Source organism: Arachis hypogaea, chromosome 13, assembly GCF_003086295.3.
Source record: "Arachis hypogaea cultivar Tifrunner chromosome 13, arahy.Tifrunner.gnm2.J5K5, whole genome shotgun sequence".
Taxonomy (NCBI): Eukaryota; Viridiplantae; Streptophyta; class Magnoliopsida; order Fabales; family Fabaceae; genus Arachis; species Arachis hypogaea.
The window spans coordinates 104,471,647-104,488,230 of NC_092048.1; the positions used below are offsets into that span (position 1 = coordinate 104,471,647).

Here is a 16,584-nt window from a genome sequence, read left to right on the forward strand (position 1 = left end):
TCTAACCATACTCTTCCATTAACCAAGAGTATTTTACTTGTTTGTTGCCTGTGCTGTGTTCTTGTATGACAGGTAGGAGAGGAGAGACATCAACTCCTCCATATACCGAACCAGAGAGGACCCTTCATAGACTTAGAAGGGAAGCAAGAGGGAAGAGAGTACTGGGAGAAGAAGAATCTGAAGGAGAATTTGAGGACAATTTTGAGGAAGCTCTAGATCTCAACATGGAAAGAGAAGTTCATAACCATGGGAGAGCTGATGGAAACAATGCCATTCCCGAGAGGAGGGTTCTTGGTTCATACATAAACCCAACATCTGGGAATTGTGGTAGCAGCATTCAGAAACCACCCATTCAGGCCAACAATTTTGAGCTCAAACCACAGCTAATATCACTTGTGGAGAATCATTGTTCATTTGGTGGGAGTGCTAATGAAGACCCAAACCAACATCTCACAAAATTCCTGAGAATTTGCGACACTGTGAAGTCCAATGGAGTCCAGGAAGATGCCTATAAACTGCTTTTGTTCCCATTTTCCCTTAGGGACAAGGCAGCTAAGTGGCTGGAATCATTCCCCAGGGGGAGCCTAACAACATGGGATGAGGTGGAAATCAAGTTTCTGGCACGTTTCTACCCCCCACAAAAGGTCAATAGGCTTCGATCTGAGGTTCAGACTTTTAGACAACAAGATGGTGAAACTCTCTACGAAGCATGGGAGAGGTTCAAGGATTTGACAAGGAAATGCCCACCAGACATGTTCCATGACTAGGTGCAATTGCACATTTTCTATGATGGACTTTCTTATGAATCAAGGAAGGCTGTAGACCATTCATCAGGAGGTTCATTGAACAGGAAAAAGACTGTGGAAGAAGCCATTGAAGTGATTGAGACAGTGGCTGAGAATGAGTACTACTATGCATCAGAGAGACACAACACTAAGGGAGTCATGGAGCTGAACCATGTTGATACAATTCTAGCCCAAAACAAGGTGTTTGCTAAGCAACTAGCAGAGCTCACCAGGAAATTAGAAACAAAGCAAGTGGCTGCAATACACACACAAGAGCAAGAGGAAGAAAGCACTGAAGGAGGTGATTGGGAAGAGGCCAATTATGTAGGAAATCAACAAAGGCAACCATATGATCCACATTCCAACACTTACAACCCAGGCTGGAAAAACCACCCAAACTTTGGGTGGGGAAACCAGCAAAACCAACATAACAAGTCCACATACCAAAACTCCAACCAAAGATCATACCAAGCCACACAAAACACTTACTCCCAACCATCATATCATGGCCAAAATAATCGACCTACCCAATCTAATCCGAACCAACAATTTCAAGATCAATTAAACAGGATAGAAGGAATGCTTGCAACCATGGGTCAAGACATAACCGAATTGAAAGCTTTTAAGGAAGAAGTAATTTCTAACTTGCAAAACCAAGGAGCTGCCATCCAGAAGTTAGAAAATCAAATTGGGTATTTGTATAAGCAAATCCCGGGGCCAAGCGTTTCTCATGCTGCCAAGGCTATTGCAAGGGAAGAATGTAAAGCCATAACCCTCAGAAGTGGAAAAAAGCTAAAGGAGATCTCGAGGGAAACCACAGAGGACGAAGCAAAGGAAAATGTGAGAGACAAGGAACAGGGACAATCCTTTACACCGTCTGCAACAAGAGAAAAAGAAAAAGAGGTCCTGAAGCCGTATACACCCAAAGCACCATATCCTCAACGTTTGATGAAAGGTGAAAAGGATGGCCAATTCTCCAGATTTTTGGAGATTTTCAAGAAGCTTCAAATCAACATCCCGTTTGCTGAGGCAATAGAGCAAATGCCACTCTATGCAAAATTCTTAAAGGAATTAATGACCAAAAAGAGAAGCTGGAGAAATGAGGAAACTGTGTTGTTGACTGAAGAATGCAGTGCCATCATTCAACACAAATTGCCTCAGAAACTGAAGGATCCAGGCAGTTTTCAAATCCCCTGCATCATAGGAGAAGTCATGGTGGAGAAGGCCTTGTGTGACTTAGGGGCCAGTATCAATTTGATGTCTCTAACAATGATGAGAAGAATGGAGATTGAGGAAGCCAAACCAACAAGAATGGCCCTCCAATTGGCAGATCGAACTTTTAAATTCCCTCATGGGATAGTTGAGGATTTGTTGGTAAAAGTGGGAGATTTCATATTCCCTGCCGATTTTGTGGTGTTAGATATGGAGGAAGAAGCCGAAGCTTCAATAATTCTGGGAAGACCCTTCCTGGCTACTGCTGGAGCCATCATAGATGTCCAAAAGGGTGAGCTCACTCTCAGACTGCATGATGAGCAATTGGTGTTTAACGTATTCAAGGCAATGAGCTATCCATCAGATCACTAAAGGAATGCATGAGGGTGGATGTAGTGGACATTGCAGTACAAGAAACCTTTGAGGAAACAACAAAGGAAGTGGCAGAGGAGGAGTTCACCAAGGATATTGAAGATAGTGACATCAAGGCTGCTGAAACAACCATACCAAGCATGCCAGAGAGAGTGAAAGAAGAGAAGGAAGCACCAAAACCTGAGCTCAAAGCATTGCCCCTAATCTCAAGTAAGCATACTTGGGTAGTAATGAGAGCTATCCTGTTATCATTAGCTCTGCCCTGAGCCAAGAACAGGAAGAAAAATTGATCAATGTGCTACAAACTCATCAAGACGCCATTGGATGGACCCTAGCTGATTTGAAGGGGATAAGTTCATCCATATGCATGCATAAAATCTTGTTAGAAGAGGATGCTAGACCCTACATTCAAGCTCAGAGAAGATTGAATCCCGTCATGAAAGAAGTGGTACAAAAGGAGGTCATGAAGTTATGGCAAGCAGGGGTAATTTACCCCATTTCTTATAGCCCATGGGTTAGTCCCATCCATGTAGTACCCAAGAAAGGTGGCATAACTGTGGTGCCAAATGAGAGGAACGAACTCATACCCACAAGAACTGTCACTGGGTGGAGGATGTGCATATACTACAGGAAGCTCAATGAAGCCACCAGAAAAGATCATTTCCCACTCCCATTCATGGATCAGATGCTTGAAAGGCTTGCAGGACATGCTTACTATTGCTTTCTGGATGGATACTCAGGCTATAATCAGATAGTAGTTGATCCTAGAGATCAAGAGAAAACATCATTTGTTTGTCCATATGGAGTTTTTGCTTATAGACGCATGCCCTTTGGATTGTGCAATGCACCTGCCACTTTCCAAAGATGCATGCTGTCCATCTTTTCAGACATGATTGAAAAATTTATTGAGGTTTTCATGGACGATTTTTCTGTGTTTGGAGATTCTTTTCCTAGCTGCCTACACCACCTTGCCTTGGTGCTTAAGAGATGCCAAGAGACCAACCTAGTATTAAACTGGGAAAAGTGTCATTTCATGGTCACAGAAGGAATAGTCCTTGGCCACAAAATCTCGAATAGAGGCATTGAGGTGGACAGAGCTAAGGTGGAACTCATTGAAAAATTACCTCCACCAAGTAATGTCAAAGCAATTAGGAGTTTTTTGGGACACGCTGGCTTTTACAGAAGGTTTATTAGAGACTTTTCTAAAATAGCCAAACCTTTGAGTAACTTGCTTGTCTCTGATACACCCTTTGTATTTGATAAAAATTGCATGCTAGCCTATGAACTTTTGAAGCAAAAACTTTCCTCTGCACCTATCATTGCCCCACCTGATTGGAACTTACCTTTTGAACTGATGTGTGATGCATCAAACCTTGCTGTTGGGGCAGTGTTAGGACAAAGGAAAGACAATTTGGTACATGTGATTTATTATGCCAGTAAGGTCTTGAATGATAACCAAAGGAATTACACAACCACTGAAAAAGAACTCTTGGCAATAGTCTTTGCATTTGACAAATTTAGATCCTATCTCATTGGATCTAAAGTCATTGTCTTCACTGATCATTCAGCTTTAAAATACTTACTTGCTAAACAAGAATCCAAACCAAGACTTATTAGATGGGTTCTTTTGTTGCAGTAATTTGACATTGAAATCAAAGACAAGAAGGGTGTAGAGAACAAGGTGGCAGACCATTTATCAAGGATACCATGTGAAGAAGGAAGCGCACAAAGCACACATATAAATGAGTGCTTTCCTGATGAACAACTCATGGTAATTCACAAAGCACCCTGGTTTGCAGACATAGCGAACTTCAAGGCCACTGGGAGTTTGCCGTTGGAATTCAACAAGCATCAAAGGAAGAAATTGGTAAATGATGCCAAATACTTCATCTGGGACGAACCATACTTGTTCAAAAAATGTTCGGATGGCATACCCAGAAGATGCATATCAGAGGAAAAAGGAAGGGAAGTCTTATGGGACTGCCATGGCTCCACTTATGGAGGACATTTTGCAGGAGAAAGAACAGCAGCTAAGGTGTTGCAGTGTGGTTTTTATTGGCCCACTATCTTCAAAGATGCAAGGGAACTAGTGAAGCACTGCCATGAATGCCAGAAAGCGGGGAACCTGCCAAGAAGAAATGAAATGCCACAACAATTCATTCTGGAACTTGAATTGTTTGATGTATGGGGGATAGATTTCATGGGACCCTTTCCCACCTCATACTCAAATAATTACATCCTTGTAGCAGTAGACTATGTCTCCAAATGGGTTGAAGCAATAGCAACTCCAACCAATGATAATAAGGTAGTCATGAACTTCCTCAGAAAACACATTTTTTGCCGTTTTGGGGTTCCAAGAACAATCATCAGTGATGGAGGAAGCCACTTCTGCAACAAACCATTAGAGGCATTGCTTCTAAAATATGGAGTCAAACACAAGGTAGCCACACCATACCATCCACAGACGAGTGGGCAAGCCGAAATATCTAATAGGGAACTCAAAAGAATCCTGGAAAAGACTGTGGGAACTTCAAGGAAGGACTGGTCGATTAAGCTAGATGATGCTCTTTGGGCATATAGGACAGCTTTCAAGACACCAATTGGAATGTCTCCTTACCAACTAGTATATGGAAAAGCTTGCCATTTGCCACTGGAGTTGGAGCACAAGGCATTCTGGGTCTTGAAACTCTTGAACTTGGACAGCAAAGCTGCTGGAGAAAGAAGGATGTTGCAAATTCAAGAGTTGGAAGAATTCAGAGCTGAAGCTTATGAGAATGCCAAAATTTACAAAGAAAGAGCAAAGAAGAAGCATGACAGCAACATAGCCCCAAGGAAATTTGAGGAGGGACAAAAAGTATTGCTCTACAATTCTAGGCTGAAGCTATTTCCAGGGAAGCTAAAATCAAGGTGGTCTGGACCATTCCTTGTAACCAAGGTCTCCCAATATGGACAAATAGAAATCATGGAAGAAAAGTCACAACGAACCTTCACGGTGAATGGTCAAAGACTCAAACATTACTTGGGAGATGTGGAGGAGAAGGACAAAGTTAAATATCACCTCAACTGAGGCAGCTGACCGTCAAGCTAATGACGTTAAAAAAGCGCTTGTTGGGAGGCAACCCAACCTGAGGTAATACTACCTTGCTGTTTCTTTTATTTGTTTCAATAAAAAGGTGAAGTAGTTTCTGTGCATTGCAAGGAATTAAGTTTGGTGTTTCACACCAAACAATGAATTCGTGGATCAATAATTCAAAGGGGAATGTGTGACTCCAAGCTTGGTGTTCCACCACACAGATTAACTGAACACAACAACCTTTGAATTATATGAAAGGAACAACCATTCTAAGCAATCACAGAAATGCTTAAAATCCTTAGCAGCAACTTCATTCCAAGGAGAATTCAAGGACTCAAAGAGCAGAGGAGTAAGTAGAAGACTAAGTTTGGTGTTCACACACCAACTTAAGACTCAGACACTTGCCCATACATAGTTGAGCTAACCACTCAAGTGCTTGAGAAGCAAGCAACTTCATCACTCTTTGCAGGAAAGGAAACAAGGATCTTAGAAAGAGCATGAAACAACAACTAGGAAAAGAAGGAGAAATCAAATTGTTTCCTGGCAACAAAGAGAAAACAAGGAATTTCACAAGGTGGTATTGTTCCTTGACAATTCTTTAAAAAGGGCAAACAAAAGCATGCTTGTTCTGATTTAAACTGTAATTGTTGAATCTTTCTGGAATGTGAAGTTTTTAGTATGATTGTCTGTTTATTGCTTTGAATAAAATGAATACCTAGATGTTTGGATATAGCTTCACCTTCTTAAACAAATGCTTGCCGTGCTTGTTCTGTTTCCAAAAATAAAAGAAAAGTGTGAACAAAAGTAGCTTGGCTCAATTAGTGACAAATCAAGTAGAATTAAGTGGTGGTATGCATGCTTGATTGTTTAGTCAGATCACTGGAATTAAAGTGTGGAATTATCATTTTTTTGTGTAGAAATTGAAAACTGTCTATGGATCTTGATGAATAAATGTCCTTGGCCATGAAAAAGAAAGAAAAAGAAGAAGAAAAAGCCACTGAAAAAAGGCAACCAAAAAGCAAAAAAATTGAGAAAATAAGCTAGGCACCAATGGTTTGAACTTCTGAGACAAATGCCTGTGGTGTTTATGTATTAAGGATATGCTTGGATGAATAGGTTCTGAGGAGTGTTTCAACACTTGGTAACTTGGGTTAACTAACCCGGGATTATCAACCAAAAGTCCATTATCAAGAGCAACCTAAATACAAAACATTTAGTCACACAAAGAGGTGCTGGGCACCAATGTCTCAAGAAGAAATGTGAACTAAAATGCCTGCAGTGGATATGTGTAGTGCACTGAGAAGAAAAAGAAAATGCCAAAGGCTTGTGCAACACATGACACTAAGCAAACAAGGAGCAAAGGAGCTCAAAGAAAAAGAAAAGAAAAACAAAGAAGAGAAAAGTGCCAAGGACATAAGAATAACAAGAGGCCATAGCAGTGGTTGATGAATGCAATAAAAAAAGTGATAATCTTACCTGATAAGAATGAAAAAGTGATACTGCAACTTTCTGCATAAAACCCTTCTGATGAACTTCAAGTGCTTACTAATATAGCCAATGTAATTACTTTCTGTTTCATACTTTCTTCTCAAATAACTCAGGACTTGCTTAGGCACAAGCAAGTATTAAGTTTGGTGTTGTGATGCCAAGGCATCTTAGGCGAGTTTCACTAGCATTTTTCTGTTAGTTTTAGTTGTTTTATGCACTTTCTTGAGCTTAAAGTAACCAAGAATGGTTAAATGAATAACAAAGCAATGAACCATCCAAACAGTATGATTTTTATGCAAATTTCATGAGTTTTTAGTTATATTACTTGAATGCTATGAATGGAATATTCTCATGAAAATTTGCAAAACTTTGATGCAGTTGTTTGGATGATTTCAGGAAAGAAGAGGCTAGGCAAGGAAGCAACAAAAATCAATAAAGGAAGCTTGAATATCACATGTGGAGTTTAAGTTCCAGTTTAAGCTACGGCCAAAATCATGAAAGCTGAGGAAAGGGTGAAAGTGGCGTTTAACCTCCAGTTTAACCTTAAACTGGAAGTTAAACGCCAGAAATGGGGAATGCACCAGGGAGCCATTTCCACGTTTAAGCTCCAGTTTAACCTTAAACTGGAGCTTAAACGTGTTCGACCAAGTTTTCTCCTCCAGGGTTGCTTTCTCCATTTCCACGTTTAAGCTCCAGTTTAACCTTAAACTGGAGCTTAAACGTGTTCGACCTCCAGGGCTACCTTTCTCCATTTCCACGTTTAAGCTCCAGTTTAACCTTAAACTGGAGCTTAAACGTGTTCGACACCTCCAGGGCTACCTTTCTCCGCTTCCACGTTTAAGCTCCAGTTTAACCTTAAACTGGAGCTTAAACGTGTTCGACCTCCAGGGCTGCCTTCCCTATCTCCACGTTTAAGCTTCAGTTTAACCTTAAACTGAAGCTTAAACGTGTTCGACTACGTTACCCTCCAGGGCTGCCTTCTTCCATTTCCACGTTTAAGCTTCAGTTTAACCTTAAACTGAAGCTTAAACGTGCTTCCACAAAAGGCATCACTGGAAGTGTCTGGCGTTTAAGCTGCAGTTTAAGCTTAAACTGCAACTTAAACACCACTATTGGAAAAGGTTTCTGGGCCAAAAATATTGCAGTTTAAGTTAGCTTTTGAGCACAAACATTAACTTAAACTTACTCTGGTATGAAACCCAATTGAATATCATGGTTTATGGGATTGGGCCTGAAGGATTGATGAGTCTGGAATTTCAATTTGTTGAGTCATGTGTCATTACTTGATTATCACTAAGTTGGCTCAATGAATGTTACAGAATGTGGATCAGCAGCCTCATCAAGATTATGGATCATAAACCCAAAGCAAAAGGAAAGCAGGGAGAGGCCTCAAAGCCCAAGAAACACAACAGAAGCTCAATATAGAAAGTGTATAAATAGGATAGAATTTAAGTTAGGAGGGACTTTTACCTTTTCATTTTTGCGAGTTTTCATACCTTTGTAATTGAATTCAGAGCTATGACTCACTAAACCCCCTTTCATTGGGTTAGGGAGCTCTATTGTAATTCAATGAATCAATAATAGTTTATCTTCTTCTTCAATCTTTTCTCTTGAATTTTGTTAGAAAGCTTCTCGATCTAATTCCATTGGGTAGTTGTCTTGGGAAAGAAACTACCCATAATTGGAATCCTTCGGAACCTTGGCAAAGGAATGGAGGATTCATGCTAGAGAAGCTTTCTCACAGTGAATTGGATTGGGGTTTGGATGGATATTGTGACATGTAATCCTACCAAATTGTGGTTCATGAAACTGTGTGGTATAATCAGTGATCGAGCATCATCTCTTCTTATGAACATTTAAACCAAGGGATTGGGAATTTGTTTGTTTTTAGAGAGAATTGGTGAGCCAAGGGATTGGGATCCAATCATATAAGATTGCCAAGCAAAATTCAATGAACGCATTGGTTGAGGAAGAGATAAACATGTTTTGATTCGGAGATCTCAATATCTCCTATAACCCAATGAATTCCCCATCTCCGATTTTCACTTTCTCTTTACATTCTGCAACTCAATTCATGCAATCACCCCCATTCCCTTTTAATTTCAGCAATTTAGCTTCTGCTCTTTAATGCATGCAATTTAAGATTCCGCCATTTCAATTTCTTGTCATTTACGTTTCCCGCCAATTTTACATTCCGCAATTCTCATCTAATTCTTGATTCCGCTCAACTAGATACACTTCTAATCCGAATTGCTCATTCAACCAATCCTTGTGGGATTCGACCTCACTCTATTGTGAGTTTTTACTTGACGATAACCGGTGCACTTGCCGGAAGGAATTTTGCCGATCGTGCAATTTCCTAAATCGTGGCATAACTAGTTTATGCGCATCAGAGACGCGTACGCGTGGAAAGTGAACGATGCGCTCACTTAGAGAACGCAACGTTCCACTGGGATCTGCAACAAATGGATGTTTTGATCCACTTCTTAGAAGGCCACAAAGCCCACTCCAAGTACTTGAAGCCATAATTGGAAAGTGTATAAATAGCTAGGAATTTGATTTCATAAGGACCTTTTGTCATTTTTCGATTTTTACTTTTTTTTTTGCCTCTTTCTGTTAGTTTTCATTAGAGAGTTGAGAGTGGGGATCAGATCTGAAATTTTTCTTTCTGTTTTTGCTTTCTCTTCTCTACAATTGTTACTTTCAGTTTTGGGTTCTCAACTTGAGATTGGAGAATTCTCTTGAATTTCTTCATCTTATAGTTCTTTTTCATCTTTTTCCTTTGATAGCTTTATGAATTGAAGATCTGATCTTAGCTTTCTGTGTGTTTTCTTTCTTCTGCAATTTACGCTTTTAGGTTTTGTTAAGAGAGTAATTGAGATTTTATCTCCCTTCCTGTTTCGTTAAGTTTACTGCACTTTTTCATTTTCGAATCATGATTGATCTTTAGTATACTGCAATTTACATTTTTCAGCTAAATTTTGAATCTCAGTTCCCAATTCCCTTTATTCTTGATGCAATTTAAGTTTCCCAACAATTTAGATTCAGCAATTTAAGTTTCTTGCACTTTAAGTTTTTGTCATTTACCTTTCTTACAATTTAAGTTTCAGCTCTTTTACTTTCTTGCTCTTTAAGTTTCTGCAATTTACTTCTTCTGCACTTTAAGATTCAGCTAATTTTTATTTTGCACTTTTATTTTCCTGCAATTTTACTTCTGTTAATCAAGTTCCAACGAAATCATCAAATATTCGCTTAACTAAATTCATCGCCTAACTAAAATTGCTCAATCCATCAATCCCTGTGGGATCGACCTCACTCTTGTGAGTTATTACTACTTGATGCGACCCAGTACACTTGCCGGTGAGTTTGTGTGGAATCGTTTTTCCCTCATCAATAATATCCAAATTTGGGTTCTTGGCCATCAAGTTCCTCGGAATACTTTGGGAATCAATACTTCAACATCATGAAATAATATATACGCTCTATTCAAATATGTAAAAAGATTTTAAGGAAGATGAAAGAAAACAACCCAAGTAACTGATTCTAAATACTACCAAAGTGGCAATGTCTCACTGTCACATATAACATAACGGAATGGAGAAAACAATGGTGATTTTTCCAATAATAGCATCTAATATGAATCAAAGTGAAATCAAATAACAACAACCCAATAACAAGAAAAATATAATAATATGATTTAAATCTAATGGACACTAATGGGAATTATTTTAAATCTAAAATAGGCAAAATAATATGTTCTTGTTACCTTTATGCAAAAATAATTCCAACAGAAAAGAGTATGCTCATAGTATATAGTAGCAGTGCTAAGTGCTAACTAATAATGCAGTATAATAATGGGGAATAAGGTTGAGCTTTAAATTACCGAGTCAATGTTGTAAAACTGACGAGCTCAAAAAGAGACAGATTAGACTTAAGAAACCAAAAACATCATCAATTTGTGGAGGTAAAGACTCATGAAGTAGACCTGTGAACAAGAATTTTATATACATGATTCAAAAAAATTAAAGAGGGAAAATTAATAAAGCAAAACAACAGAATGCAAGCAACCAAACGCAAATATGAGCGTGACAGAGAGAGAGTTAAATTACTGAGAGAGAGAGATAGAGAGAGAGAGAGAGAGCGTGACAGAGCTTCTAATCACGGCGACCCAGCTTCCTACGATGACGACGGATCTTCCTACAGTGGCGGTGGAGGCTACGTGGGTGTGGGGGCTGCGATGGCTATGCCATTGCGGATCTACGCAGCTGTGGGGGGTTGTGGGGAGCTGCAGTGGCTGTGGAGTCGGATGCGGGGGTGCCTGGCTGCAGTGGCTGCAAAGACTGCGGTGGCTGCAGAGGACGGGCTACCGTGCTGGGTGGCTGGGGGCTAGGTTTAGTTCATGCTTTGTGGTTTCGGAGAGGAGTGGATAGTTGTGCTGGGTGAGTGGGTGTATGGTTAGTGTTGGTTTCCTTAGCTTCGTTCTATAGTTTTAGCCTTTTAGGGTTTTCACGTTTTTTTCTAACTAAAGCACAAAACTTAATAATTGATTTAATGGTTAAATTTTTAGTGTACAAAATTAATTTTTATATTGTTCCAATTATCTTATACCGTACCATACTTAAACTTAATAATCGAATTTGGCATTATAAGTGGTCAGTGATGATGGGCTAATTTTTCATCTATTATTAAGTTATTAAATCATTTTTTATATTATTAAATTCTAAATCATTTTTTAATTTAAAATTTTAATGTTTAAAGTAAATCATATAAAATTATTATTAATTTTTAATTATTAAAATTTTTAAATTTTAAAAAGATAACATATTTAAAACTATAAAAAATACATAAAAATCTTGATTAATTAAAACTCAAATGATTAAAACTGTGACCATAGACCCCTTTAGGCCATCCCTTAAAACTGTGATCATAGACCCTTTTAGGTCACCCTCCAAAACCGTGACCATAGACCCCTTTAGGTCAAGCCCCAAAACCGTGACCATAGACCCTTTTAGGTCACCCTTCTGAAAAACCGTGACCATAGACTATTTTTTATCACTGTAAAAAACCGTGACCATAGACCCCTTTAGGTCACCCCCCAAAACCGTGATCATAGACCCTTTTAGGTCACCCTTCCGAAAAACCGTGACCATAGACCCTTTTAGGCTACCCCCAAAACCGTGACCCTAGACCTCTTTAGGTCACCCCCTGATGAGAGGACTTTTGCGTGGTCTTGAAATTTGCGGATAAATCCTCGTTGCAAGTATAGTTTCTAAACCTTCAAAAGTCCTTTCATACAAACGTTTTGGTTGTCACAAGTAACAAACCCCTTTGAAATTGATAACCGAGTATTCAAACCTCGGGTCGTCTTCTCAAGGAATTAAAGGGAAGTATGTTCTTATTATTGGTTATGAAGATTGTAAATTGGGGGTTTTGGAAGTAAGGAGGGAATATGTTTTATGACAAGTAAAATAAAATAATAATAATAATAATAAAATCTCTTGGCAAGGTATAAGAAATTGGAAGTCAAGACTTAGTTATCCTTATCAATAATAATGAAAGTTGAATCTTAATTCCACTTAGTTGACCTTTACTAAAGCAAAGGAAAGTCAAGGGACAAATTGGTTTGATCTTCGAATCCTATTTATTTCCTAAGAAAAGATTGGGATTATTGAAGTTCAACTCAATTGGCAAGATAACAATTATCAATTATGCTGTTGAATTGGATAACTCCTGAGTTACTGATTTCTTAACCAAAACCAAAAGGGAAAAAATAAATCTACTGGAATAAAAATGCCTTCAGATGGGAAGCAATAATCATGTAAATAAAAGAAAGCAATAATAACTGAAATACCTCAAATAATATTAATTCAAAGAAAATCATAACGTGAATGTAGCATAAGCCAAATAGGCAACATAACTAGTATAAGCATTAAAGTATCTGAAAATAAGAGATAAATATAAAGTAAAAGAACATTGAACCTGAGATTGAGAGTTACTCCTAAAACTAAGAGAAATCCTAAATCCTAATCCTAAGAGAGAGGAGAGAACCTCTCTCTTTAAAAACTACATCTAAAACTAAAATTGTGAATATGAAAAGCTTTTTGATGAATGGATGCATTTTCCCACTTTATAGCCTCTAATCTGTGTTTTCTGGGCCGCAAACTGGGTCAGAAACAGCCCAGAATTTGCTGGCTGCGAATTCAAACACGCTGATTTTTGTCACTGCGATGCGGCCGCATTGAGCACGCGATCGCGTCACCTAGCATCAGGGAAACTATGACATATTATATATCAAATCGAAGCCCCGAACGTTAGCTTTCCAACGCAACTAGAACCGCATTGTTTGGACCTCTATTGCTGAAGTTATAGCCGTTTGAGTGAAGAGAGGTCAGGCTGGACAGCTTAGCAATTTCTCCAACTTCTTGTATTCCTTCCACTTTTGCATGCTTCCTTTCTATCCTCTGAGCCATTCCTGCCCTATAATATCTGAAATCACTTAACACACATATCAAGACATCTAATGGTAATAAGAGAGGATTAATAATAAGCAAATATAAGATCAAAGAAGCATGTTTTCAATCATAGCACAAAATCAGGAAGGAATTGTAAAACCATGCAAATAGTATGAATAAGTGGGTAAAGAGTTGATAAAATCCACTCAATTGAGCACAAGATAAACCATAAAATAGTGGTTTATCAACCTCCCCACATTTAAACATTAGCATGTCTTCATGCTAAGCTCAAGAGAAGCTATAAAGAAGAAAGAGGAATGATAGAATGTATGAAATGCAGCCTATCTATATGAATGCAACTACATGCAAAATGTTTCTACCTACTTAGTTAAAAGTAAACAAATCCTTCAAGAAGAAATATGAACTGGATTTCACTAATTCAATCATGAAAATGAAGTACAAATAGACTTGCAAGAAGAAAATAGCTCATGAAAGCAGGGAACAAGGAATTGAGCATCGAACCCTCACTGGTGGTGTATACACTCTAATCACTCAAGTGTTTAAGGTTCGATTCTCTCAATTCTCTACTAACCTTGCTTTCTAAGGCTTGCTCTTCATCTAATAATCAAAAAAAATTTAATGCACAGATACACATATCAAGAGGTCTTTTAAGGGTTGTAATGGGGTTGGGGTTAAGGTAGGATTGTATTTGGCCAAGTGGACTAAAATCTGAATCCTTAATTAACTTAAACTTTCCACCTAACTTTAGACAATCCATGTAATCATAATACCACCCTTAACTATCCATTAACCATGTTTCCACATATTCATGCATCCTAATTTTAAGTACAGTACATATGCATTGCTTTCACTACTTACTTTAGGGCATTTTGTCCCCTTTTTCTTATTTGTTCTTTTTCTTTTCTTTTTTCTCACTTCTTTTATATATATATATATATATTTTTTTTTTCTTTTGTTTTTTTCTCAATGCATATGATTAAATTATTGGATGCATGAATCATGTCCTAAACATTTTTTTTTCACATTTTCAGAAAATTCTAACATACTCAATTTTTAAACCAATTGTTTCCAAATTCAATTTTCCCACACTTAAATCATAAGCATCTCACTAGTCTAAGCTTACCAAGGATTCAAATTAAGGACATTATTTTTTTAGCTTAGAGTTAATGATGTGCTAAATAAAAAGAACAAAGGGGTAAAATAGGCTCAAAATTGGTTTGCAAGGGATAATGAAAGGTAAGGCCATATGGGTATGTAAGCTTAGTGAAACAAAGGCCTCAATCATGTAAGTGTATGCATACATCAAATAATGGAAATATAGAATTAAGCAAGACAAAGATCACAATTTTAGAGAAAAAAATACACACTAAAACAGAATTTTGGTTGATAAAATGCAACCAATTCAAATAGGCTCAAAAATCTCACAGGTTTTGTGTGTTCGAGTTCTAAATCATGTTCCAGTATAATATCTCTTCAAACAAGTGTAACATTAAATTTTATTCAAATTAGTGAAATTTTCTAAAAATTTTCTTGAAAAAGAAAATATTACTTCAACCAAGTGGTAAAATATGCAAAAAAATCAAACAAATATGCAATCAAATATGCAGATGCAACAATGAACAAATAAAGAAAATAAGAGTATTGGTGTTGAGAAAAAAATACTAACCCATGGAGATCAGTGATAAGAGAACTTTTGCGTGGTCTAGAAATTTGCGGATAAATCCTCGTTGCAAGTATAGTTTCTAAACCGACAAAAATCCTTTCATACAAACGTTTTGGTTGTCACAAGTAACAAACCCCTTAAAAATTGTTAACCGAGTATTCAAACCTCGGGTCGTCTTCTCAAGGAACTGTAGGGAAGTATGTTCTTATTATTGGTTATGGAGGTTGTGAAATCGGGGTTGGGAGTGAAGAGTAGATATGACAAATAATTTAAATGGCAATTAAAATAAATAAATACTGTAAAGCAATCTTTTGGCAAGGTAAGAGAAATTGGAAGTCCAACTTAGTTATCTCTCTCAACAATAATGAAAGTTGAATCTAAATTCCACTTAGTTAACCTTTACTAAAGTAAAGGAAAGTCAAGGGACTAATTAGTTTGACCTTCGAATCCTGTTTATTTCCTAAGAAAAAGTTGGGATTATTGAAGTTCAGTTCAATTAGCAAGATAACGATTATCAATTATGCTGAGTTTAATAATGTTGAGTTACTGATTTCTTAACCAAAACCAAAAGGGGAAAAGTAAGATTGTTGGAATAAAAATGTCCTTAGATGGAAAGCAATGGTAACACAAATTAAGGAGAAAGCACTCAATAACTGAAATACCTCAAATAATCATTAATTCAAATCATAACATGGAAAGGGTTCATAAGTCAAGTTGGCAACATTTATAGGAACGAATAAAAGCATTAAAGTAAATATTAAACCTGGATCGAGAGTCACTCTTACAAACTAAGAGAAGTCCTAAATCCTAATCCTAATCCTAAGAGAGAGAGGAGAGAACCTCTCTCAAACTAAATCTAAATCATGAAAAGTGAAAATTGGCGAGCTCTCTCTGAATGGATGTCTTCCCTCACTTTGTAACCTCTGGTCTATGCCTACTGGACTTGGATTTGGGCCAAAAAGGGCTTCAGAATTCGCTATGAGCATTTCTGCAATTTCTGGTGCGTGGTCTCTGTCACGCGTCCGCGTGGGTCACGCGGTCGCGTCATACGGAGCATTTCCTTGCCACGCGGTCGCGTCAGTCATGCGACCGCGTCATGTGCGTTCTGCTTAAGGCGCGCGGTCGCGTCAGTCATGCGGCCGCGTCGCTGCTGATTCACGCTTGGCACGCGATCGCTTCGTCCATGCGATCGCGTGGATGCCAGTTTCTTCAGAAGCTCCGTTTTGTGCTTTTCTTCCATTTTTGTATGTTTCCTTTTCCATCCTTTAAGTCATTCTGCCTTAGAAAATCTAAAACTACTCAACACTCTAATCACGGCATCGAATGGAAATAAAGGTAATTAAAATGATTAATTTTAAAGCTTAGGAAACATGTTTTTCACATACATTACATAATAAGGAAGGGAAAGTAAAACCATGCAATTAACATGAATAAGTGGGTGAAGGATTGAATAAATCACTCAAATTAAGCACAAAATATATCATAAAATATAGGTTTATCAACCTCCCCACACTTAAA

At 38.0% G+C, this 16,584-nt stretch overlaps 1 non-coding gene across 1 annotated transcript; it reads right to left on the bottom strand.

Moving 5' to 3' along the window:
• Window positions 1–650: 650 nt before the first annotated feature.
• LOC112739858 (small nucleolar RNA R71) lies at window positions 651–754 on the bottom strand. The gene has a single exon (XR_003170793.1). It is a non-coding gene; the product is annotated as a small nucleolar RNA R71 (small nucleolar RNA).
• Window positions 755–16,584: the final 15,830 nt, after the last annotated feature.